Below are 26,327 nucleotides of genomic sequence, written 5' to 3'. Positions count from 1 at the left end.
GTCAGAAGTTCATCAGACATCATTCATTTACCAGCTGGGAGGGGGAGGATAGTACCCTTTCTGTCCCTTTCTTCTTCCTTCCTGCCTTCATCTGTAACTGATTATACACCCCCTCACCTCCAGTCCCCATTCTTATTTCTAGCTTCTGCTTTCTGTGCCTGTCTTGCTCGTGACAAGAGCCTGAGTTTTGAGAATTAGGCCATTGGTGGCTTTGTTTTGTCCACATTGAACCTTGAGTCCCTTGAAAGACAGATGAAGTAAAATCAGCAGCAGTTTTATTGCCTGAGGTATTCTGTGCCATTCCTTAAAAACCTCTTCTGTTTGTCTTGTCTGGGTATAGATTGTGGGAGCATTAGGACCTATTTTCTGGAGGGTGAACTGAGGCCATTGGAGGCCCTCTGTCTGCTGTGAGTCTGGGGATGAGGCTGGATGAGGTCCTACTTAGTTGTTTGTTCACTCAGAAGGATCCAGCTCACCCCAGTTTGTGGAATGCTACGGTTTTAGTTTTGTTCCCCAAATGTGCTTCCCACATTTGGGGGAAAAATGAAAAAATAATCATATCTTTAAGATTTTCTGTTTTGCTCCATGAGGGCATAGATTAATCATCCATGCACATCACTGTGTACTTTTCATGAAATATAGTCCGTCTTGGACAAACCTAACTGAGATTATGGAACCTAAAGTGAGTTCAGTTTGCAGGAGATCCAGATTTACTTGGGTCTGACAGGATAGTTCTTCAGCTCTTTGCAAATCTTCCCATGGCAGTGGGGCAGGGAATGGAACCCATCACAGCCCCTGAATTAAGCCAGGTGACTGGGGTGGTGCTGTCCCCTATATGATATATTATGGTGCCCACACAATGTGAGGTACTTGATCCCAGCAGTCACCTGGATGGGGTTGGACAAGTGCTGTTCTCCTGGGGGTTGAGGCAGTGCAGGCCTCTGGAAGCTCATGTTCTGGTCTGTGCTCTGTCCCCCCCATCTCGACAGCGTTGAGCAGCCATGTTTTCATGTGGCGTGTCCCAGAGTGCATCATAGTCATCAACCCCCAGGATGCGCCCGTCACTGCCTGTGTGGCAGGTGTGAGCATCACCTGTCAAGGACAGACGTGGAGGCCTGGGTACACTGGCCACCAGTCCAGCTCTGCCCACTCTAGTTGAACCTAGACTTTTTATTCTACAGAGTCTTTTAGGCTTGCTGAACACATCGTCATAGATCTAGGCTCTGAAATTCTTTTTTTCCTGATTATATTCTCACTGAAGATAGTTTGGAAAATGAAATGAAGAAAAAAGAAACAAAGAAGAAAATAAAAATGACTAAAATTACCTTTGATTCTACTACCTTTAGAAGACCATTGTTAATAGTTTAGTAGATTCTTTCTAGGCTTATTTACTGATTAAGTATAAAATCATGTATAGAATTTGTATATGTTTTCAGACTTAGCATTTAATCCTGAACGTTTTTTCATGTAATTTAAATATTCTCCAAGAGTACCACTGCTGGTAACTATAACATTCTACTCTATGGTCATATTATTATTTTTTAAAAATTTGTTTTGGGACGCTATTACCAGTTTTCTCTATTATAAATGATACCGCGTTGAACATTTTGATTACATCCTTTGGATAGATTCCTAAAAGGGAAGTTCATGGGTACAAGAACTTTTAGAGGGTCCTCCAAAAGTTATCACCAGCTTGCTTTTCAGAAAGCATGAGGCATTTTGCATTCTCACAGATATGAGGGTGGCTCACCCTTGCCAGTATCAAATATTATTACAAAACTGTGCAAATTTGGCAGTAAATGTTATGATGTTTAAATTTTCCTTTCCATTTTTTGTTACAAGAATCTAGATCTATATCATCTGGATCACAAGTGAAGAGAGTTCTGCTGTTTGCCAGAGTTTTGTTATGGGCAAGTACGGTGATGTTTGTGGATGATCTCCTCAGGGACGGAGAAGACCTTTGTGCTAGTTTACTTTTATTTTTTATTTTTTTTAAGTTTATTTATTTATTTTGAGAGAGAGTGTGTGTGTCAACACACATAGACACACTTATGCACAAGTGGGGGAGGGGCAGAGAGAGGGAGAGAGAAAGAATATTAGCAGGGTCCACGCCCAGTTCAGAGCCCGAGGTGGGGCTCAATCCCAAGAACCGTGAGATCATGACCTGAGCAGAAACCAAGAGTTGGCTGCTCAACCAGCTGAGCTGCCCGGGCGCCCCAGCCTTTGTGCTATTTTAAATTGGAGATCCATTCTACTTAGGTAGGTTAAGGACACTAAACAATCTACTATATTTTAAAATAAAATTAGAGGATTTTATGGCCAAGAATTGCACCTGGTTTTCCCACCATCTGCACCCTACCCGCTGAGGGTAACTTGGACTCACAGGGAAGAAGTGGGGACCAGGAGAGAAAGTGGATTCAGTAGCCAGCTGCTGGAAGATGGTGTGCCATCTTGTTCAGTCACTTCTCTCTGTTTGAATGACTACTTTCTGAGACCACACTCTTCCCTAGCTTTGTCCCCTAGGATGCTGACATAAAATTCTCTTAGGTTTTACCTGATGGCTGATGCTCAACACTTGACGTGGGTGCCTCTGCAGAGGGCACTCACTTCCTCCGTTCCATAGATCTGGCAGAGTCTTCTGCTTCCAGCAGAGGTCTGTGCCCTTTCAGAGTCACATGCTACTATTAACAGTGTCTGGCCTCCTAAGCTGATTGCTCCTGAAGCTTGAGAGAAAAGAAAAATCATTTTAGGAGGTTTTTGATTAACTAAAGGCAAATCAGTTTTGTATTCTTTGAAGGGCAGCCTTTTCAGCTGAGAGGCTGGGACGGGCTGGCTGGAGGGGAGCCCATTCACAGGGCTGGTTGGAGGAAGCAAGATGTAATACCCGCATCTTGGGGGCTAGTCCCATTTTGCTTGTTATGTTCACATGCACCTTCATGCATCCATTTGTTCAGCAGCTGTGAGTGCTTACTGTGCTCTGGGGTGCATGCTGGGAGTGTGCCTCATCTGTGGCATGGCCTAGTGAGCAGTGTGCGAGATCCATGGGGCCCAGGTGGGCACTGTCCTCTCCTCTGTGCCGAGGTGAGTTGATCCCTGGCACCACAGGCATGGATGGTGCCAGGCTCTGCGTGGGCATTTGTCTCTTGGCCTGCATCACTCCCTTGCTGGCCATGCCGTCAACCCCATGCTGCATTCTAGGTACAAACCCACTCTTGCCATGGCTGGCAGTGTGGACGGTGCCAAGACCTTGGAGATGGAGTATGCAGAAAACTGCCAGTGGGTGGCAGGGCTGGTTGGTGGCCACACAGGTGGTTTGACCATAAGGGGTCAGGCAGTATCTTTAGGGGAGCAGCTTGTGCTGGTCCCTTTCTGCAATTGGGAGGGAGGCTCCCAGACAGTTGCGTGCTAGTGATGTTATTGAATAGTTTGCTGGAACATTTACTCAGGGCATTTTGGGTGACTGAAAAATACACCTTGTGTACTTTCCCCCTGTTTGCTGTTGGCTGGTGTGTGCGGGTCTGACAGACTTTTGTTTAATTTGACCTTCCTGCATTTGGCTTGTTCCTTCAGCAGAATGAGAAAATGCCAGACTGTTTTTTCTAGGAGGGATAGAGGGCCTTTTTGGACGTAATGCATGCGTTATTTTAAAGGTAGAGGTAACGTTTACAGTTGGATGGCTTGGGTGAATGTTTTTCTGCTACTTCAGCTATTAAGATAAATATTGTACCCTTACAGAACTTAGCTTTCATCCTATTCATATTTAAATGTGAGATTCAGAATCTGTATTTCTAAACTAGAGGTAGGTCCTGGGACTTAATTTTTTTTTTATCTGAAGAGTAATGTAAAAATAATAAATATTATATATATACACACATATATATACAGTCATAACTACATAATTATTAGTAAATTTAATCCAGAAAAATCATATTTGTTTTCTGGTAAATACAGTGGGACATTAAATGGAGTTGGAATTATTTAATGGAACTCTTAGTGCATTACTTCGCAATGTGAATGCATCCTTTTTTTTAAATTTTTTTTTTTTAACATTTATTTATTTTTGAGACAGAGAGAGACCATGAACGGGGGAGGGTCAGAGAGAGGGAGACACAGAATCTGAAACAGACTCCAGGCTCTGAGCTGTCAGCACAGAGCCCGACGCGGGGCTCGAACTCACAGACTGAGAGATCATGACCTGAGCCGAAGTCGGACGCTTAATCGACTGAGCCACCCAGGCGCCCCTGTGAATGCATCCTTTTATTGTTATAACATGGTTTATATATTGGGTTTTAAAAATTGGGGCACATTTGTGTGCCTAAGGGGATGGCTCCCACTCTGGCATCTGCCATGTAGCAGGCCTTCCACTTGGCCCACCTGAGGAAGCAATGTCAGGGCAAAAACGTGGGCCTGAGCATACTGTCTGCAGCACTCTGCTGTCCACACTCTGCTGTCCAGTGTGTGTGGAAGTATCTGAGTAGATGTGTTATGAGGGGGGTGCTATATCTTCTGAGGTCTCGTCTGACTGAACCCTTGGGAGGCTGCATGACCTTGGGAAGATCAGTTTGCTCTTCTCTAAAACAACTATTTGCCCACCTCTTAGGTTTTGAAGAGGATTAAGTAAGATAATGCTTATGCAAACCAGTTGGGAGAGGCTCAGTGAACTACCATGGTGAGTGCCCAGTAAATGGCAGCTGTCTTTAAGTCAGATAAGGATTTGTGAGGCATCTGCCCAGCCTGGTATGGAGACCCAGCTCCTGCCTCTGTAGACTATGTGTACAGGAAGCAGCCAGCAAATAAGAGCAGGCAGTTTATAATCAGGCCTCAAGTTAAGAGTTGGGAAGCCCCAGGGGTGCTTGGGTAACTCAGTTGGTTAAGTGTCCGCCTTCTGCTCAGGTTGTGATCTCACAGTTCATGGGCTCAAGTCCTGCATTGGGCTCTGTGCTGACAGCTCAGAGCCTGGAGCTTACTTCAGATTCTGTGTCTCCATCGCTCTCTGCCCTTATCCCACTTGCGATCTGTCTCTCTCTGTCTCTCAAAAATGAATAAACATTAAAAAAAAAAAAAAGAATTGGGAAACCCCATTTAAGCCCCAAGTCAGGAAAATCTTTGTACATGGAGAGAGTGAGATGGCTGGGTATGAAGGGCAGTAAGCTCTGCCAGCTTGCTTCTGTTACCCCTTGCTCTGCTCTACATTCTTGTGGAGCACTGTGATGCCCAGGCACTGGCTCTATCCCCATACTGCTGGAAGGCAGGTACCCAAATGGTTACTGCACTGGGTGGTGGCCTCGCCAGGGTACTGGCAGCACGAGGAAGTATAAAGATCCCAGAGGAGCAAGGAGGACATCTAGGTCTACTCTGGTCAGTCAAGGAGGACTTCAGGAAGAAGCTGACTTTGGGCTGAGACTTGGTGAAAGAACACAGTTTTGCCAGGTGGACAAGCAGGAAGAGAGTGTTCACTGTCAGTGGCTTCGAGAAAGCTATGTGCACTGGGGTCTGGAAGGCAAATACCAGAGCTTCAAACTTCGGTGTATAAGTATGTGTGTCAATTTATAGATAAATATACATGACCCATGTGTGTGCTTGTACATTTTTGCTCATAGGAGTATGTTCTTAAAATTGGGGGACTGGGACACCTGGATGGCTTAGTCGGTGGAACATGTGACTCTTGATCTTGGGGTTGTAAGTTCAAGCCCCATGTTGGGTGTAGAGCTTACTTAAAAATAAAAAATCTTTTAAGAAAATTGGGGGACCACTGGTGAGCAGTGGGAACAAGTGTGCAGAACAGGGATGAGAGAGAGTAGCTGTAAGGGTAAGCAAGGGGCTGGTTATTTCACAGGTTAATAGTGATGCATATAGTTCTTGAAATTTAGAACTCTAACTGCACTTACCCCATGAAGGGGTGAGCCTGGTGAAGAAAATCCTAAATTATTTGTTAGTGTTTAAGTGCCACCAGCTTAAAATCCATGTGCCATATTTTGCCACTTTGCTGCCCTCACTTTTGCAGGCACCTTTTCCTGAGTTTATGACTATTGGAGTATGGCGAGGGGTGGGGGTTTGGTGCTCCGGTTTAGGTAATATGAAATGCTAATATAAATGCTTTGTTGACCCAGAGAAATAATTGTCAAGAAATTGAGATTGTTTATTCATGCTCTGAGTGGGGGTAACAGTTTTAGAGGCCATGTGCATCTATGAAAATGGTCAAGTTCAATTAATATGTCAAGGGGGTTGTGGGGGCTGCAAGGGATAAGTAAAGACTGGTTCTTTTCCTGCCTGCCTTCAGAGACTGTACATCATGGCCAGAGTTTTGTGTGTCAGACACACGTTGGTGTTAGTCGGTGAGGCAGCATGCAGGTAGGAGGGAACTCCATGCTGATGGTGTTGGTGGAAGAGGCTCTCGTCGGGGACGGGTGGAAGGGCAAAAGGGCTCAGGACAGATTTTGTGGGGAAAAAAATGGCAGTTGATATGTGCCTCTGAGATGGGCAATGACAGGAAGAAAACAGCTTGCTGGAAGGGTGTGGATCAACGCAGGGGAACACAGAGGGTATTTGGTGAACACCAGTTTGTTGGAAGCTCTGTCCTTATTGGAGCTGATAAACGTTAGCTGTTGTCATCATCATTTTTGTTCTTGTTGTGTCAAGGCGCTGGATTAAGGTAGGCAAGACCAGTTCTGCTGTGGAGTGTTTCATCCCATCTTTGCTGAACACTGAGTCAACAGCCAGTAACGGTGAAGAAAAAACAAGCCTGTTGGGAGACCTACTTTCTATTTATTTCCTTAATCTGTTTGTTTGCACTGGATACTCTGTCTTGACTGTAGTTCTGTAATACTCAATATTTGTTCACATTTCACAGAATGCTTACATTTCATCCTCCATGCAGTTCACACCAGGAAGCCAGGTTTATTCCTTTCATATGGTAATTACAATGCCTTCTATTTGCAAAACATTTGTAACTTTTTAAAGCTTTTCATAGACAATATCTAATTTCAGGTTCCTTGGCTTTAAGGAACATAATTAATGAAATGTACATAGAAGTGTAATTAATGGATTCGTTCCTTACTCTTCTCTAATGTGGCCGTTAGCTGAATGTGGAATTCAGATTGGAGTTTATTTTAATGTGCAAAACGTAACGGGAAAGAGATGTCCTGTCGTTGTCCAAGCCACATAATGAGGTATTTCTGAAGTTGCTGGGACCAAGGCTTTTGCCCCTTGCTTCCTGGGCAGGCACTCAGTCGACATAATTTTAAGAGGTTGGGGTAAAGCACTCAAGATCCAATTCAAAAGTACAGCCGGACACCCATGCAATCCTTCCTCAGGTGGACTGTGCAGACCGGAGACCTCACTGAATTGAAGTGTATGGGCAGCCTGGGTGGATGTGGAAGCCTCCTCTCATTTCTTGTCCTTTGTTAAAGGGAGGCTTACCGGTGAGCTTCTTGTGGCACTTAAAAAGCTATAGAAGGTTCTGGCAAATCTAAGTGTCCAGCCATTGTTAACAGCAGAACAGGTGCACACCCTCTTGTGTGCTGTGGGTCCAGGGCACTTGGGATCTCTGTCCTCAGCCTGCGCTCCTTTTTTTTCAAGGTGGTTTTGGCTTCTGCCATGGTATCAGTTTGTTCAGCTGTGCAGGCAAGTCGCTGTCAGTTCTGTCTCTCTCCTTTTAGCAAAATAGTTTTCATTCCGAGTTGGGGCCCTTTGTCCGGGTTACATAAGACTGTTCTGTGGCCTCAGCCCTTGGCCAGCACCTGGCCACCTCCGCCCAGCTCTTGCCTCTCTCTACCTCTAGCGGCCCCTTTTCTCCGCTCAGCTATTTACTGTTGTGTGTGGCTCTGCTTCTTCCTCTGTGGTTGCCAAGTATTCTGATCCCCTTCTTGTATTCCAAGTGGAAGTCATTCACACCGCCGTTCACACTTGCTTTGCAGTTTTCTGCTCTCTCTCCTCCACAGACCTCAGAAGTGCTGTGTCTAACTCTCGCTCCCTGAGGCCGTGTGTGGAGACTGCCTACCTAGTCCAAGCACTCAAAGCCTGCTTCAGCAGTCCTAGGCCTGTAATAGAGACACAGGCTGGAGTGTCTGCTGGCTTTTCCCAGTTTGGACACCCCCTGACAGTGGTGTAGATATGGTTCAATGGTTTTGGTGGCAAATGAAGTGCTTTCTGGTCTCCTTGGGTATTTAGTTTGTGTGATCAATAAGGACTGAGGCTCAGTTGGTAGCTGCACATGGTGAGTTATGTGGACAGGTTGTAATGAAATAGCCCTACCTCTGCAGAAAATGGGTGCCCTGAAGGGTGGTACTGATGGGATATGCTCTTTCCGTTGCTTAGAAAGTGAACTTGTCTCCTATACCATTTGAATATATTCTCTGCTGTTGGAAAATAGAGTGGTTACGTGATTCATTGGCTTGTTCACTGATTGAGAGAGGATGGCAAGATGTCAGTGGGCTCTCCTGGCTTGCTCTCAGAGTTGACAGGGGTATGGTAGGCAGAACCCAGCAAAGAATAGAAGAGCTGCTCTTGCAAGCTGGCCGAAGAACCGAGTGCCCTCTTGTTTGATATACACCTTTCTGTCACTTATTTGCCACTGTCTCTGGTGCTGTTTTATTGACAGCCTTCTCCAAATGTGTCTGAGCGCCTGGTCACCCTACCTCTATGATGAGGCCTGCCAAGCAAAGCTGCTGAGGACGGTCGTTCTCAGAGGTGTTCATTGGTGTCTCTCCCTCATCTGTCAGTGGAGGTTTCCAAACCTAGAACCTTATACCCACATCTGGGAAGCTTAGAGGCAGAATTCTTTTGCCTGTATTGAAATTCATTATGCAGTTTGAACAACATGGGCTTGAACTGCACAGGTCCACTTACACGTGTTTATTTATTTATTTTTATAAATACCATACAGTACTATAAATTAAATATATTTTCTTTGTGATGTTCTTTTTTTTAAAAAAACATATTTGTTTATTTAAGTAATCTCTGCACCCAATGTGAGACTCAAACTCATGACCCCAAGATTGAGAGTCCCACGTTCTACTGACTGAGCCAGCCAGGCGCCCCCTTGTGATTTTCTTTCTTTCTTTTTCTTTAAAGTTTATTTATTTATTTGGAGAGAGAGAGAGAGAGAAAGAGAGAGAGAGAGTGTGCACGTGCATGCAAGGGAGGGGCAGAGAGAGAGAAAATCCCAAGCAGACTCTGCACTGTCAGCACAGAGCTTGATGAGGGGCTTGAACTCATGAACTGTGAGATCATGACCTGATCCAAAATCAAGAGTCAGATGCCAACTGACTGAGCCACCCAGGTGCCCCCCCATTGTGATTTTCTTAATAACATTTTCTTTTCTCTAGCTTAAGTTATTTTAGTAATACAGTGTATTGTACATATGACATACAGAATATGTGTTAATCAGTGGTTTATGTTGGTCAGGCTTCTGGTCACCAGTAGGCTTCTGGTGAACAGTAGTTAAGTTTTGAGGAGTCAACTTACAGGTGGATTTTTGACTGTGCAGGGTTAAGTACCCCTCCCCACTGCCTTGTTCAAGGGTCAACTATATATAGAGGATCTCACCCCTAAACTCTGAAGTGCAAACTCATATCTGTCAGATGTCTCTATTGTCCGATGGGCATCTCTAAAGCCCATGTCTAACAATGATGTCCTGATTCCCAGCACACCCATCCATCTTGTCCCTTTGGTTTCCCCCATCTGCCCTTCACTGTCCCATCTCAGTGACAGTATATTCCAGTCTGCCTAGTGATTCAGGTCACACATCTTGGAGTCCTCCTTGACTTTTTTTTTTTTTTCCATAGCTCACCTCAATCCATCAATAGATCGTGTTTGTTCTGTCTTCTAATTCTGCCTCAAACCTGCTCACTTGTCAGCAGCATGGCTGCTAGCAGCTCAGTGTGTCCCTTCCCCACTCAGGTTAGAGTCTCCTGACTGCAACCCCTCCAACTTTGGAGTCTAGTCTCAGCCCAGCAGACTGTGAGCCAGGGCCCAGCAGTTGAGTAGCTCCTCTGCTGGGGGCTCTGGGGTCTGGCAGCCTTCCCTCTGCGGTGCCTCCTCACAGGCCTTTGTGGTTGCTCTGCTGAAACTCCCCCTTGGTGGCCATACATCTGTCCCTCGCTTCATTCAGGCCTCAGTCTGGTGACCCTCGTCAGGAGGCTGTGCCTTACCTTGGGCCCTGCCCGGACGCTGTTCCAGTTTTCTCTGTCTGTTCACTGGTGCTGGTTGTTACCCCCCACACGGGAAAGTAAGTGTGGGAGGGTGGGTGTGTTGCCTTGCTCCTTGTTCTGGGAGGTGCCCAGCAGCAGCCCCGGGACTGCAGTGCATGACCGCAGGTGAACTCAGGCAGGGCACAGGCCAGCAGGGGGACACAGTGCCGCCGGGTGAGTTGTCCACTCCCTCCTGGGTGGGGCAACTTGTGGGTGCTGGGTGTCTCCCCTCGGTTACCATGGGTCAGGTCAGACCTCAGTGCAAACAGAAAGTTCTGCCAGAAGGGCTGAAGTACAGCTGCAGGAGTGAAAGGGGTGCACATGAGGGTGGTACATCCCAGGTGACATCATTGTGGTCACCCCTTCCACCCCTTGTCTCCTATGGTTTTCTACTCACCTGCATTAACACTTTGTTTTGCTATTTCTCCCTGAAGTCAACTACCTGCTGGAGGCAGGAGAAGCAATTGTTTTCTAGGCAGGCTCTTGCCTTCCTTCTCTCCTTCTCCATTTGACTTGCTAGCTGTATAAATTATGTATGAAGTAGATACTATTTATATGTTTCAAGACAATTGATAAACCTGTAAAAGATCATCAGATTTATTAATTTTAGTAAAATCATCGTAGGTACACATTTTCTCTTCAGACAATGTGTCTCTATTATAAGCTTGGTTCCCCTCAGCTTGGTTCCTTGGTTTTCTTCTGTTCTTGGGATCATGAAGAGTTCAAAATAGAGAAAATTGTGGTCTGTGAATCTTTTTTCCATCTTTTCACAGAAGACTAAGTGGTTGACAGGTACCTGGAAGTCTGACTCATCTTCCAGACATCTGACTGTGCTTTTATTCTGGTATTAGATATGTGTTCTTGAGTTTTATTTTCTTGCTTGGATTCAAAATCAACAAGGATGTGAAAACTAAGTACCTAGTGGAACAAGGCAAAAAACCCAAATAAGACAAATTCCCAATAGTGGTGAGTAGTATAGCATTTTATTTTTGTGTGATATATGGTCACATGCTAGCCTGGCCTGCAGATGAGAAGGGCAGCCATGGACAGGTCAGTCTTTCCTTTGCAGGTTCTCCCATCCCATCCAGACCACACATCTACAGTCCTGCCTGAGCAGTGATGGCACATGTCCGGCCCAAGGTTGGGTGGCTTTTCTTGAGGTCAAGCTTCAGTCTTACCTCCATCAGAAATCTGATTTGAATGACATAGGCACCTCCATCCAGAAAACCAACCAGAAGGAAATGTACCAGAACATTAAAAATAGATACCTTCCAGCATAGTGCTATGGATGATTTTAAAAATTCTGTCTTTTTACCTTTTCCATATTTCCTACAATGAGCATTTATATAACAAGAAAATTCCCAGTGAACTTGATTTACTCAGGGCGTGGAATAAAAAGTCAGTTTCTGAAAAATTGCGGAAAACAATTTGATGTGTGTCTTTTTAAGCATTTTGGAAGCACGGGTGGAGTTGCTATGGGGATGGTAAGGTTTACTCTCTACAGAGAGTGGTTCCATCTGGCACCACATGCTCCCTGAGCCAAGCTGGGCAGTCCTACGCACAGCAGAGTTTCTCATTAGATGTGGAAACAATTACACATAGAATCACGATTCCATCTTCTCTGCACCCCCCCCCCCCAATCACCATTTAGCTTTGATCTAATAGCAGGACACAATGCTAAACTGCTTTCCACAGCCTCTGACCTCTGTGCCTGTCGTCACCTCTGAGATGGGTGCATTGCTGACAGTCTGAAGGGGTTCTGTCTTTGCTGGTGGAGCAGGGATGTTTCCTGAACAGGGTATACATCATCATACCTTTATCACAGTTGGAATTAATTTTCTTTTGCATAAATGCTGACATCTCTTTGAGAGGCATTGTTTTCATTTCCCTTTGCTGTGCCCCTTGAAACCATGGCCTCCTTTCCCTTCCTGCACTTGCTTAGAACCAATATGGTCGCATCTCAGTTAGAGATGAGGTTTTAACATTCTGCACTGGGTCATGGTGGGGACATGATGCATGCAAATAAAGTTCAGTTTTACATTTTATGGAGGATGAAACAAAGTGATTAAGAGAAGTAGTAGGTTTTCTCTCTGTCTTTGGGTCTTCAGTTATCACCGGAGGACTCATGGAGCTAACATAGTGGTGGAGACGCTGGCTTAGGGATGGTTGGCAGCCAGCGGTTGGAATTGGTGGTGTTCTCAGAACTCTGGTAGGGGCCCTGGACTAGATGTCTGGGGACCCCATGTTGTTGCTGCTCTTGGTCTCCTTATAGGGGTGTGCTCTTCGGCCAGTCTAAGTTTTGGTTCCTTCATCTGGAAAATGGCATTGGCGATGCTTATTTTCTCATAAGGTTATTATGATGATCAGATAAGACGGTGCAAGGGTCTGCTTTGAAAAGCAGAGAACTGAATTCTTCAAAGGTGCGTTGCCCCCACAGCCTGACCACTGGCTGAGTCACTGCATGTCCTGTTGTGTCCTGTCCACTTCCTTTGATGATATGATAGGACATGGCTCTATGATGCCATCATGGATGGCCTGTAAGCACCTCAGCTTCTAGCTTAGATGCTTGTGATGATGGACCTGTAGACAATGGCTGGCTAGTGTGCTATTTCATTCTTGCCTTGGAGACAAAGGTGATAATTTCACTCAGCCCCAGGACCAAATGGAACTAGGGTGGTTCTACTTAATGGAAAAAGCAGTTGGAAGACATTCAGGAAACATGGATTCTTGTTCCCAGTTCTGCCCCCAAGCAGCATTGTCTGTGAGCAACTCAGGATCTAGTCTTTCAGTGGTAGGATTGCTTGACTGCCTTGGGTCAGGTACTATGGACACTCAAGACCTGTGGCCTCAGTGCCCCCATTGAGAACCCCCTTCATGTCAGCATGGCTGTCTAGCACTTCCTGTGCGTTAATTCATTTGACCCATTTAATTCATTTGTGGGGTTGGGTGGTATTCCAATCATACATGCTCTTAAGATCTTGTCTCCAAATGGTGGCTGGTATGGAGCCTGGTGGCTCTCTGGGCCCCTCGTGGCTCAAGAGTCCAAGGACTCTACTTCCTCAGGAGTCACAACTCTTGGGCTGATTGTGGAGGACATGGACAGTGGCATGGGGCTGTTCCCATTCTGTCCTTACCCATTGAACATGAGCTCTGAAAACCCACCTAAAACCCCAGGAACTACTGGCACACAGATACTTAAAATAACAACACCCAGAATATCTGCCTTTCTTGAGCTGTAGGGGTATTTGCCACCCAAGCACCAAACCAGATCTAGGATTTTTCTTTGTTAGTTTCCAGGGTAGGAACTGGAGGTGGAATTCTAAGGACTGGCCATGATTGATGGTAGAATGAGGTGGAAGCACCTTGTCTTTGCTCTCAAAAACACACTCCTGTCTGTCGTGTGCCCTTCAGGTGTCAACTCCTGTTGGAATTCCTTTGCTCACCTGGAAGGATATTGGAATTGCCTATGCTGTGCAATCTTTTATTATTTTTAAATGTTCTCAAAGCCCTTTGGATGGAACTGAAGCTTTCTTTATTTGGGTTGCTAATTTTCACACCAAAGGAAGACTTCTATATCTTACACTGTATGCTGAGTTTCTGTGATAAGTTGGATTATTTCAGAGAGTTCCTGGTTAGTTGAGGAAAGGAGGAGCAAGAGAGATGTGCCAATCAGGGAATTTACATACACAAATCCAAGAGGCAGCCTGGTGCAGGGTGGGGGATGTGGGCTGTGGAGTCCCACCAATGTGGGTTCCAATCTCTGCTGAAATATGTACCAGTCAATGGTGTGTTACTTTTGAGAATCCTGGAGAGACTAAACGAGATGCCTGGGGTGGGGCTTGCACACGGCAGGTGCTACGGAAGTGGTGGCTGCCTGTGTTTAGAGTGTGGAAATACACATTTAGAGAGCCTGGATTCAGGCTGCTTGCGAAGGCCAGTCTTGCCCACAACCCACTGGCCCCAGCCCCTTCTCCAGCAGATCCACATGAGTGGCAGTTTCTGCACAGAGTGTAGAAAGTTGCTGTTTGCTTGTAACCGTGGGTTTGATAGAGTATTTGTGTCCTCGGACCCAGCTTGCTGGTGGGGGTGCCTAGTGGAAGGGGAGAGGGTACTGGAAATGTTAATGCAGCTAATCCAATGAGATTAGCCTCCTGAGCTGAGGGATTTGAGGGAACAAAGGGTATTGAAGGGACCACTTAGAAGTTTAAACAGACTCCGTTCTCCCTTTTCACCTACGTCTTGTATAAGGATTTCAATAGCTCCTAAATGAGCTGGCCTGAATGGCAATAGCGCCCTTTTAAATTCTAATTAGCTGGTGAATTAACTAGTATGAATTTTGATTAGTTAGGATGAATTACAGGTATTAATGATTGTACAGTCTTAGAGCAAATGAAAGTAGCGGTTATCCAAAGGGGGCTTTGGCCAGCCATCCGGCCGGAGGACTTTAAATAGTCTCAGAAAGGCTGTGCTCTCTCTCTTTTTTTTTTTTTTTTTTTACACTGCATTCTTCACCCTTTAAAGCCCAGACTGGAGCAGCGTGGAGTGGGGACAAGATGCAGGTCCTCCCTCTCTCCTTGGTGGCCCTGGAAGGAGTGGAGCCCGCATCCATAGCTGGCGGGCCTCCAGACGCCCTTTGCAGTGTGCCCCGCCACGCGGCTGCACCAGCTTCTTTACTGGAAAGCCCGTGGCTGTAGCTGTTCCCTCCCAGGGCCGGCCTTGACCTGTTCTGGACAGCAGTGTTTATATTTGCTTCGGCTGGCGCTGCAAGCCCTCCTTGTGCCAGTGTGGGGTGGGGGGCTGCTCCTGTTTGGCCAAGGAAGGGAATTCGCAAGCGTATTGATCTTTCTTTGGCTTTGCTGTGTTTCAGACAGCCTTGCACATGGAGACTCATTGCTCAGTAGTTAAATAGGCGAGTGTTTAAAAATATCCAACTCAGACCCATTTCAGTGATGGAGACATGTCACATGCATGGTCAATGTGCTCTGGAAAGAGTCACGGGCTCATGTACAAAAGGCCTCGCGTACAAAAGGCATCGCATAGTCTAGATTGCCGAATGACCAGTTCCTGGTCGGCAGGTGCTGTGAGCTGGAGGTTGAGCACCCTCACCCCTGCCCTTCTCCAGGCTCGCACTCCCTGCCCTCTGTCCTTCCTCTGGGTCTTCTGACTGGGAGGCCTGGGAGGCGCTGCTTCACCTTCCCTCTTCCCCTGAGGCACTCTAAGGCCACGTCTGCACCCTGGGCTGGCAGTTCCCTTCCCTCCCCTGTGCTCCCTCAGACTTTGGTCATAGTTGTGTGCGCCTATGTTAGTGTGCATATGTGTTTATGCATGTGTATACATTGTGTGTGCGTGGATGTCCATGTGTGCTCACACCATTGTTTCCTAATATACTGTGCTCATGCCTGCCTTCCCCATGGACCATAAACTCTGAGTCTGTACTGTGTGCTCTTACATTTAAAGGCCCAGCATAGGGCCTAGTGCATGTAGGTCTTCAGTGATCAATGGGAGAATGCGTACATGAGACACTTGGGGCAGCTTTGGGGGCTGATGGCAGATTGTGGCCTACTCTCACACTTTTTGTCTAAGAGAGAATTGGCTTTTTTTAAAGCAGACTTGGTGCCCTACTCCTTTGTTTTGTGTCCTGTTGGGCACCTCATATGACACAGTGCTAGTTTATGAGGACCCAAAGACATGTGAAGTTCAACGCTGGACGTAGTGTGATTTCCCATCACTGTTGATTCACGAGTTCGGCCAGAATGTTCTTCAGCGGTGACCCACACACTCTTCAGCAATTCTTACATGCATCATCGCTATGAAAAGCAAAGTTTTGATACTTTGAGAATTGAGATGGTGGAGGTCCCACCTGAAAAGAGTGAGAAAAACCTTGGCTAAATCGATTTTACCATGGTTGGTCTTTGGACATATCTGAGGGACAAACATTTGTGCAGAGGGAGTAGCAGGTGAATTCAGGCCCAAGGTTTTCTTGCCAAAAAGCTGCTGTCTGTGGGCCTTGATGGTCAGCCAGCCTCACAGCTTCTTAACCCTCACTGACCAGCTGGCTGTTGCAGGCATGACACTCCAAACTTTGGTGTTTCCCCGCTGAAGTTGGTGCTGTGCAGTGCTCTTCTTCAAAAGCAAAATATCCATTACTCTCCCTCCGCCCCAGCCCTCCCCCCACCCCAGTTCATCTCATGATGAGGCCTTCTGGAGGTTGGTTTTTGGGACATTCCTAGGCACATCCTACATCATAACCACTCCTGCTGGAGGCCAAGGTTGTAAAGATGACTACCCCACTGTCTGCTGTATCTCCATATTTTACTGTAATAAATAAATGACTGAGAGACTCTCATGTACCACAGAGTAGGCTAGATTTCCAGAGAATGGATGAATTACATCCATAACTTCTGCCACCTGCATGAGACAGGATGACCTTGTTAGGCTGTCTGGAATGGTTTGTGTTTCCTATGCTGGCCACCCTCTGCTGTGGGGAGAAGGCTCAGGCCCCAGAGTCTAGTTTTGTCATGATTGAGAGTAACTCAGACTGAGGTCTCCATCAGAGAATAGATCCCGTAGGAGGGTTTGGTATGTGTTCCTCTGCCTGTATTGCTTGCATTCTGTTTATTTCTTTCTGCATGCTCAGCTTTCTTCCAGAACTGATTTAAAGACAGCTTATAAAATACATATAATGTTAAAATAATAATAAAAGATTGAGGGTTTTAGGAAAAAGAAAATGCATGTTTAACAGTTTTATTAAACAAAGAAGTGCTTCAGACATGTTGACTTACTAGAATCCTTTATTTAAAAGTGTCCAGGAAATTCCATCAAAATAATTTTGTTTAGAATTCTGGTATTTCAAGTTGTACCAAAGAGAAGGAAATTTCAAGTGGCCCCAATACCAGTTCACATTTCTTTTACAGATAAGGGGTTAAGGTTTTTAGGACTCGCTCTCTAAATAGGCTGTTTAATTCCTACTGGTGTTTTGGTTTCAGGCCTGGAGCTGTGTTTGGGTGATTAGTGACATCTAATTACGTATGGGAGGGCAGGCAAAAGCTTTATAGCCTTGAGTCAGATATAGAGAACTACCTTCAAGCACTTACTAATGGTTTTTGTCAAGAAATGGATTTTTCAGAACAATAATACAGAGATTGATAATATTTTATGTTGTAAGATATGGTAATCATGGAATATTATGCAGTCTTTGAAGTATGTAGAATAAGAAATAAGAATTAAGTGCTAAAGGTGTATTGTTTTATTCACTCTACTAAAAGTAATTTCCAAGTAGTTTATTTTAATATCATCTAACAGTTTTGTGTGCCCTTGCTCTCAGCTCTGACCCCACTTGTCCCAACTTAATTTCAGCTGTTAAACACTTAGAACCCCCGTTAGGTCCAAATTAGCACTGTCATCTGACTTATCTGGAGCAGCAGTGCTGGCTGCTGGTTTGCCTGCTCTCCATTTTGCTGGGAGCATCTAGTCTGCTTGTCTGTAGAGGCTCAGCAATCCTGGTACTTGCTCCGCCTTTGTGCCTTTGTTCCCGTATTCCTCAGTTCTGCATCCCCTATTTGAGTGTCTCTGAGCTCTTTTATGCTGGAAACACTTGGAGCCTTTGTGTCTGATCCCAGCTGATCTTAATTTCCCAACCAGGACTTGATTTCTTTGAGAGCCACCTTGCCCTGGGCCAGTCTGCTGGAACTGTGCCTCGCCCCTGCCACTTCCGGCTCTTAACCTTGGGCATGTTATGAACTTAAGTGAGTGAGCATAACACCTCTCATACTGTGAGGAAGAAAAGTGAGACAAAATATGGGGACAGCACTCAAACTTTACATCAGCACCCCGTCCCTCCATCCGCCTAACTCCACTTACCTATCATTTAGTAAACTTAATTGCCAAACATAAATTAAATTAATATTATAGTAAGGGCTCCCAATTTTCTCTATTACCTACCTGTGCCTCTCTTTTTGCTATTAACCTTTGAAATCTTTACAAATTATTTATTGATCTATATCGAGTGTATTGTGGTTAATATAATCATTTAAATCTACGCTTGCAAATGTTGCCATCAAAAGTTTATTTTTATTTTTTAATTTTTTAATTTTATTTATTTATTTATTTATTTATTTTTAAATATATGAAATTTACTGCCAACTTACTGTTGGTTTCCATACAACACCCAGTGCTCATCCCAACAGGTGTCCTCCTCAATACCCATCACCCATCCTCCCCTCCCTCCCACCCCCCATCAGCCCTCAGTTTGTTCTCAGTTTTTAAGAGTCTCTTATGCTTTGGCTCTCTCCTACTCTAACCTCTTTTTTTTTTTTCCTTCCCCTCCCGCATGGGTTCCTGTTAAGTTTCTCAGGATCCACATAAGAGTGAACACATATGGTATCTGTCTTTCTCTGTATGGCTTATTTCACTTAGCATCACACTCTCCAGTTCCATCCACGTTGCTACAAAGGGCCAGATTTCATTCTTTCTCATTGCCACATAGTACTCCATTGTGTATATCAACCACAATTTCTTTATCCATTCATCAGTTGATGGACATTTAGGCTCTTTCCATAATTTGGCTATTGTTGAGAGTGCTGCTATAAACATTGGGGTACAAGTGCCCCTATGCATCAGTACTCCTGTATCCCTTGGGTAAATTCCTAGCAGTGCTATTGCTGGGTCATAGGGTAGGTCTATTTTTAATTTTTTGAGGAACCTCCACACTGTTTTCCAGATCGGCTGCACCAGTTTGCATTCCCACCAACAGTGCAAGAGGGTTCCTGTTTCTCCACATCCTCTCCAGCATCTATAGTCTCCTGATTTGTTCATTCTGGCCACTCGGACTGGCGTGAGGTGATATCTGAGTGTGGTTTTGATTTGTATTTCCCTGGCCATCAAAAGTTTAGATCCCTCTTCCTACCTTCCCCTGAAAGACACACATACATAGACTGATGTACACTCATATATGTTCAGATACACACAAAGGTACAGGCACATATATAGACATACATACAGTCTTCTGTACTTTCAGACACACACAAACTCGCTGATACACATTCAGACACATGCATGCATATGCACACACACTGCACACAACTTACATTTGACTGTTCCTGTGTGCAGTTTGAGCTTCTAGCAGAGCTTATGGATTGACCCTGTGGTTGAGATTTTCTGTGTTTAGGGATAGGTGGGAATACTCATTTTAAAATTAAATTTAATAAATATTTAGAAAGCATGTATTATATGCCTCATTAGCAATTTTGTTAGATGCTCTGGAAGAAACAAAAGCACATGTATTATCTGTGTCCCATGGACACAGAGTTTTTGGGGTTGTTACTTTTTTAATCTTCACTTATTTTTGAGAGAGAGAGGGAGAGAGAGAGAGAGAGAATGAGAGAGAGAGAAAGAGAGAGAGGACAGAGAGAGAGGGAGATACACAATCCGAGGCAGGCTCCAGGCTCTGAGGTGTCAGCGCAGAGCCCAATGCAGGGCTCGAACTCACGAACTGTGAGATCATGACCTGAGCCGAGTCAGATGTTTAACCCACCCAGATGCCTCACAGTGGGGTCATTACTTTTTATGCACATGAGATGCTTGGCGAATATTATCATTTGTCTCATTTCGCTGGACCTGCACACACTCCATTTAGTGGAGGTGATGGGTTCCCGAAAGTCGAGCTGTGCCATAGTCAGTGCCATAAGGGGAAATGTCAAAAAATGCTTTCAAGGGTTGAGCGGTTTGCATGAAGTGTATACACAGGAATAACCCTGACTTTTAGGGACCACGTGTCCCTGGATTTGGAAGAACACCATGTGTGTCACCCAGCAGGTTCTGAACCTTGTGGAGGGCTGACTATGGGAGGCATGCTTAATTCCACCCTGGCCCCACTGTTAGTGAGTTCTCATTTAGTACCAGAGATAGTGGGGCAGGTGAGACAGGCAAGTGAGGGGAGACTTTTTTATTCATGCATTGGGTTTAAGCAATATCAGTTTGGGGAGCTGCCTAAAGTTTTTGCTGAGTTTATTCTAGCAGGAAATGCTACTACTCCTAATTAATATTCACATAAGCCTTTGCCAAATGCTTACTGTACAGATATTATTGTTATCCTCACTTTCCAAATGTGGAAACTGAGAGGTTGAGTGATGTGCCCAAGTTAATCTGGGTAGGAAGGTGTGGGCTGTGTCCCTTAAACCCACATCTTGGGCCCTGGCTCTCTACTTGTTCCTAAGGACCATGGATAGCAGAGTTTTGCCATGTGGGATGAAAGCAAGCAGCATGATTGTTTCTGCTTCAAGAGGAGCAAGAGAAGTGATATGGTCTCCCAGATCACCTGCACAGACTGCAGCTCCTGGCTCTCAAATGTGAGCATGAGTCTGCTCTTTCCCTCTCTTCTCCTGGGCTTCCACATTTACTTGTCTGCAGCGCAGTAGGATTACTAAGGGAACAAGGCTTGCAGAGGGCGGAGGGTGTGTCTATCATGTAGTGGGGTTCAGGGGCTCAGAACACTGTAGCTGCCATTACTCTTTTCTGCAGAGTGGGTCTCTGCTTGGAATTACAAGGCAGGCACTGACAGATGTATAAGTAGATGCTCAAGAGCAAATTAAAAATGCATTGTTAAAAATGGATTCAATGTGTGAACAAAGATTGGCATGAAGGTTGGGTCCCTGTATTTTTAGAGGCTAATTAAAGTGCATGAACAATGATAAATTCAGATAACCCATATCGTGTAAAATCACCATAAAGCATTCACTAAAGAGCTAATTGCATAGGATGCTGTGCTGGCAGGCTGAGAGGTCCAAGTGCTCTGCGGCCTGCACTGCCATCAAGTTCTGTCTGCTTTGTCTGTATAGAGATCAAACTGTGCCTATCGGTCCTGGCCCTGAGGACCTCAGCTGTCTGGCACCTGGTGATGTGCATTCACTATGTTTCTGCAGCCCTGAGTTTGGGACACGTGTGGAATTTTCCCGGGCCACTTGTCTAAATCACTCACAGAAATCTGTGGTCAGGTTTCTGTAAAGTGCTTCATTGGTGATGGGGAGAGGAGGAGAGAGATTTATTATTGATGCATGTTCACACACCAAGGCTATGTGCAGTTTGCTTCCCTTTGTGTGGCCCCTGCCATAATGTAAAATGTAGATACTGCAGCCCCCTCCCCCACCCCCCGGGTGCCTGGACTGCAGTTTATTGGCTTGAGTGGGCAGGGTTCTGCATGATCCACGGTGATAGAATTCCCCATGTTTATCTGTCTTGGAAAACTGGCCTCCAGAGATGAACTGTAGAGTGAGCTGTGTCAGAGCCTGTCTGCTGCCATTGCAACATTTACCTGGTTTACTTGGAGGACTTGGTGGTCTGTACTCCTGATGTTCTGTTAGTCACATGTAGAAATAAGAGAACATGTGCACTTAGTAATCTCAGGGTTAAATAGTCTTGCAGGTAGATCACAAGATCTATAACTCAAGATTTTAAAAAATTAGGTTGATTTTGTTCCCAAAAGTCTGTGATACCTTTTTATCTACAAGCACTTTAAAAAATGTTTCCTAATTTTTATAAGCAGATGTATATTTATCCTACACAGATACAGTAATGGCATGCTAAGGACAAAAAGACCAGTGTAAACTCAAGACCTTTAAACATCATAATTTGGAACACATCCGTTCTCACCAGGCAGTCTGTTAAATTCCAACCTGGCTAGCTTTTAAATGCCAGGAAGTAGTTGGTATTATGGGTTACATTTTCAGGGTGGCTGCAGGATTTTAACATGCATATCCCTCCCCTTTCTATCACTAAGCCATTGCTTTTTTTTTTTTTTTTAACTTTCCATCAATTACTTTGCAATAATTGTTGATTTATGGAAGAGTTGCAAAGAAGGTGCAGAGAGTTCCTATATACTCTTCACCTAGCTTCCCCTAATATTTACATTTTGCATAACCACTGCATACTTATCACATTAACATTGTGATAATTTGATCATGTATCAAATTAACATTGGTACAGAACTGCTAACTAATACCACAGACTTGATATGGATTTCACTAGCTTTTCTACTAAAGTCCTTTTTCTGTTCTTGGATCCAATCCAATATGCCACATTACATTTAGCCACTGCTCTTTTTTATTCTTTAAACAATTTTTATTTTTAACTTTTTATTATGATAAAATTTCAAACTCTCTAAAAGTAGAGAACAAGAAAGTGTGTCTGAGTTGGTCATTACCCATTCTCAGCCATGATCAGCATATGGCTAATCACACTCTGTCACCACCAAATCTTATTTCCTGTTAAGTAAGTTGGCCTTAAATGGGTTATTGTGATCCCTGGCAGTGCCCTTCCCACGTGTGTACCCATGACCTGTAGAGTCTTGCCTGGCATGGTCATGTGGTCTCTTCTTAATGTTCTAGAATTGCTACTGCATGCACCTTTAAATGCAGACTTGGCTTGATCTTTTTCCTGCTTTTTCCCACAATTTCCAAGAAGAATGCTTCACATGCAAGGAACATGGGGAAAGAATTGTTGGAAAAGTCTCTCTGGAGCCTTTATTTGTCACTTCCAGTTTGTGCTTGTTATTCGTTGTGACCCAGCATGACCTCAAGAAAAGGTCCATTTTTCTTGAGATGTGTGACTAAGAGCCAGGCTAAAGGGCAAGCTCTCACAGGAGAACAATGGCCTTACTTCCATATTACACCTTCCCCAGATGCCCTGGATCCTTACGTCACCCTCTTGGATGCTGATGGGTTGAAGGGTTACATGCTGCAGATGTACTCCTCCTTTCTGCTGGCAGAGCTGTCTTTCTTGTGCTTTCCCCCAGTTATTGGCTGGTCCTGGGCACAGTCATTATCCTCATTAGGTGTTATCTGGTAATTGTTTGTTGAATGAATGAGTGACCACCAGATTACTAATAAATAGGTTTATGGGTTTCACTGCTAAACTACTTCACACCAAGGTGTTAATAGCTGTTAGTGTTTTCAGAATTGACCCTTTGGGATTATTTACATTTTAAGGAGATGATGTCTTGAGGAACAATTGCTTAATCCAAATGTGGCATTCCTGAACTTTGGCCTTCAATGGAGGAGGCTAGGGTGCCTTTCTTAACTGGTCTTTAAAACAAGTGTATGGCTTCTATGAAAACTCAACTCTGGTGACTAACTGATGCAAATTGAAAAGAATGTTATGTTTGTGGTTGCATAGAAACAATTATTCCAAGGGAACTTGGGTCTTCCAGTGAGAGACAGTATGTTTTGGAAGTCTCCTCGTATTGGAGACTGTAAATGAAGTTTTAATGAAAGGTGGACATTATTGCTGAAGCTCAAATGCAAATATACGTTCATTCCTTCAACAGTTGTTTACTGTGTGCGTTCTGCCCCATGCAGCCAGATACTGGCGACCCAAGGGGGCCACAGCCCCGATCTGACCTGGTGACTGACCTCAGGTTGTCTTTGATGCACATGAGGCATACTTCCAGTAGTCATTGCTAAGATTATTACAGTTATGAATAGAAAACCAAGACCGATGACGGGGTTGTCACTGTAGTTACTCGATTGGGAGTTGGTGGGTGTCCCGGGCAGTGTTAAGCACTGAGACTGCTGTAGATGTGGGTGACAGGGTCCAGCTTCTGTACTTAGTCATCTCAAGAATTAGGAATTCATTACACGTAGAGAGTGAAGCATTTTTCATGTACCTGTGACATAAAACTGTGATATTGTGTCTGTGGTGTCACAGTGTCCTCACGTGAATTAGTCCACACTTACCAGAGTGCCATCTCAGAGATGACGTGTGTGGCAGATATCTGAATATATGTGTAAAGGCTGTTGAAAAATGTGGAGAAGCCAGTGTGAGAAACTAGATGCCATTGGCTGATATTACAAGTAAGGCTTACATGAAACATTTAGAAGCAGCCTCGTTTGCCCTTTCCTTTCACATCCACAGTCATGTCTACAGAGGAATATTGGAACCTGGGCCCTGTTCTAGTTTAGTATCCGTATAGCCTTGTTAGGTTTATCTTCTATTTTGTATCTGGGTGTTCTGCTTGTTTTCCAAACCACTGCCTGCACCACAGGGCCTCAGAGAACAGATGGCACGAGACAAACATGTGCTCATGTAGAAATTGGGGCAGCCAGAGGGTCCAGGGTCCATGCCTGCCTACTCCTGGCACACCACCACTCCCACCCCCACTCCCAAGTCTGAGTGATTTCTGGCTGGCCTGGCTCCTGATACAGGATCAGACTGCTGGCTGTCCCAGGGGAGGCCTGAGTGGCCAGTGTTGGTTGCCTTCAGTCTTGATGCATTGTCAGTGCAGAGAGGCGCCACAGGAGAAAAGTGGAGGGAGCTGCTGAGGACATGGGAAATGCGCAGCAGGAGACAGAGCCTCTAGGTGACCAGAGACAGTTGTTGTGAGTGGGGCCCGATGCTTTTTTGTATGCTGCCATTCTTAGCATGAATATGCTGAGGCAGTTTACTGAAGTGTGTTATTTGTTCCGTTTTTTTTTTTTTTTTAGAGAGATGTGAGAATCCAGGAAGAGTAATATTTTGAAAATCCTTTTTTTCTTCTCTTCTCCCCCTGCTATTTGATGACATTTCTAAGCCTGCAGGTAAACTAGCGTTAGATTGGCTAATAAGTCTTTCTAATGACTGATTTAATACCAGCAGGCAAGGTTCCTTTTGGGATTGATTATGGCACATGATGCTAATGGGGGTTAATTTGTAAAGGGAGGTACAGTGTGTGTTACCTTGTGAATTGTGCACATAAGAGAGGGAAAGAAAGAATGAAGGAAGGAATGTATTCAATGGAGACAGAAAAAGCTGGAATTCAGAATAGTCTTTTTTAAGTTCTAATGATCAGGGTCTATGATATTTCATTTCTTCTCTGTGAAAATGGACACAGGCTCTCTTGATTGAGCACAGAGCATGTGACCCTTTACACTCAGGTGTCGCTGATCGTGAGACCTTTGCGTGAATTTCTGACAACTTTTTCACGGACTCAGCGAGTTCAGCCTGATCTCACAGATCTGCTGGTAAAGTGGGAAGAATGCAGGGATCAAGCAGTCTTGTGGATAGATGTAGACTTGCCTCTGGGAGAGCTAACGAGGGCAAACATAAACACGAGAGTGAAAGAGAGAGAGAGGTTCCCTGGTTTCCAGGGGTGGATGAGGATTTCTGGAGGTGAGAGAAGAGCCAGCCCAGAACATGTGCTTACACCAGAGGCCGGGGAACAGACTCAGCAACTGGGAATGGAAAGTAGCATGGACAGGGAGTGAGTCAGGCCAGGATAGGGGTTCCCACAGGAGGCCTGAGGGTTTCCTCTACTGAGACTGTGGGATGTTGTAGGCTTTGCGAAGTCAGTGGAGTGCTTGAAGCTGAAGGATGACAGGCTCTAGGTAAACAGGTTGCAGTGTGGAGAGTGGACAGGGGTATGGAGGGTCTCCCCTTGCACTGTCTGGGAAGACTGGGTGCAGACAGAGCAAGGGCTGCTTTGAGGCCGCTCAGCTGATCTGGAGGTATAGCTGGGCCTAAAAATATAAATAAAGTGCTTGCCCTTACACATACATCCAATATTGTATTCCTGTAAAACTCCGCTGTTTACAAAAGTGGGGTTCTGAGTATAGGGGTCCGGGAAGGCTTTAGCAGTTAGGTGACATTTGAGGAGGGACCCAAGGGAGTGGCCCATGTGGGTATTTAGAATGATTTCCAGGCAGAGAGAACTCTGTACAAAGGCCTTGAGCAAGGCCTCAATGTAACTGAAGAGGAGCAAGGGGGGCAGGGGGGAGAGTGAGAGGAGGGAGGCCAGATGTGCATGTGTGTGCATGGTCCTGGAGGGCCCTGGAGGGTTATGGTGAAAGGGTGCCATTCCAGGCGTGGAGCAGAGTAGTTTCTTGGCTTAGGTTCATGAGGATCTCTTCGGAGTGAAGTGGGTGATGGAACAGGAGGCTGTTGCAGTATCAGGTCTCTGGAGATGATGGTTTCCCAGGCCAGGGTGGTCCAGGTGAGAGGATGAATCAGGACTTGGAAGGGTGGAGTTTTGAGGATTTGCTGAGGGCTGAGAAAGACAAGCGTTCATTAGAGCTTTTGGTTGAGCAACTGGAGTTGTATTTTATCAGAACGGGGAAGATTAGGGAAGGAGCTACTTTGTTGTTTTTTATAAGAAGACAATTTTTTTTTATA

The 26,327-nt window shown here is 45.1% G+C and overlaps 1 protein-coding gene across 13 annotated transcripts in view; it reads left to right on the top strand.

Annotated features, from left to right (window-relative positions):
* LDLRAD4 (low density lipoprotein receptor class A domain containing 4) overlaps positions 1 to 26,327 on the top strand; it is a 447,577-nt gene that overhangs the window by 6,725 nt on the left and 414,525 nt on the right. Inside the window, exon 1 of one of the 13 annotated variants that reach the window (XM_053902350.1) lies at positions 24,521 to 24,540. The exons of the other annotated variants lie outside the window; for them this stretch is intronic. The gene's annotated coding sequence lies outside the window, so the exon portion shown is untranslated. Of the gene's footprint in view, positions 1 to 24,520; positions 24,541 to 26,327 lie in introns of those variants that run through there. 13 annotated transcript variants of the gene reach the window in all.

The sequence above is a fragment of the Panthera pardus genome, unplaced genomic scaffold, assembly GCF_024362965.1.
Source record: "Panthera pardus isolate Hobbes unplaced genomic scaffold, ASM2436296v1 HiC_scaffold_15, whole genome shotgun sequence".
Lineage (NCBI taxonomy): Eukaryota > Metazoa > Chordata > Mammalia > Carnivora > Felidae > Panthera > Panthera pardus.
The sequence above is the reverse complement of the archived record's forward strand: the minus strand, read 5'-3'. Positions and strand labels throughout refer to the sequence as shown.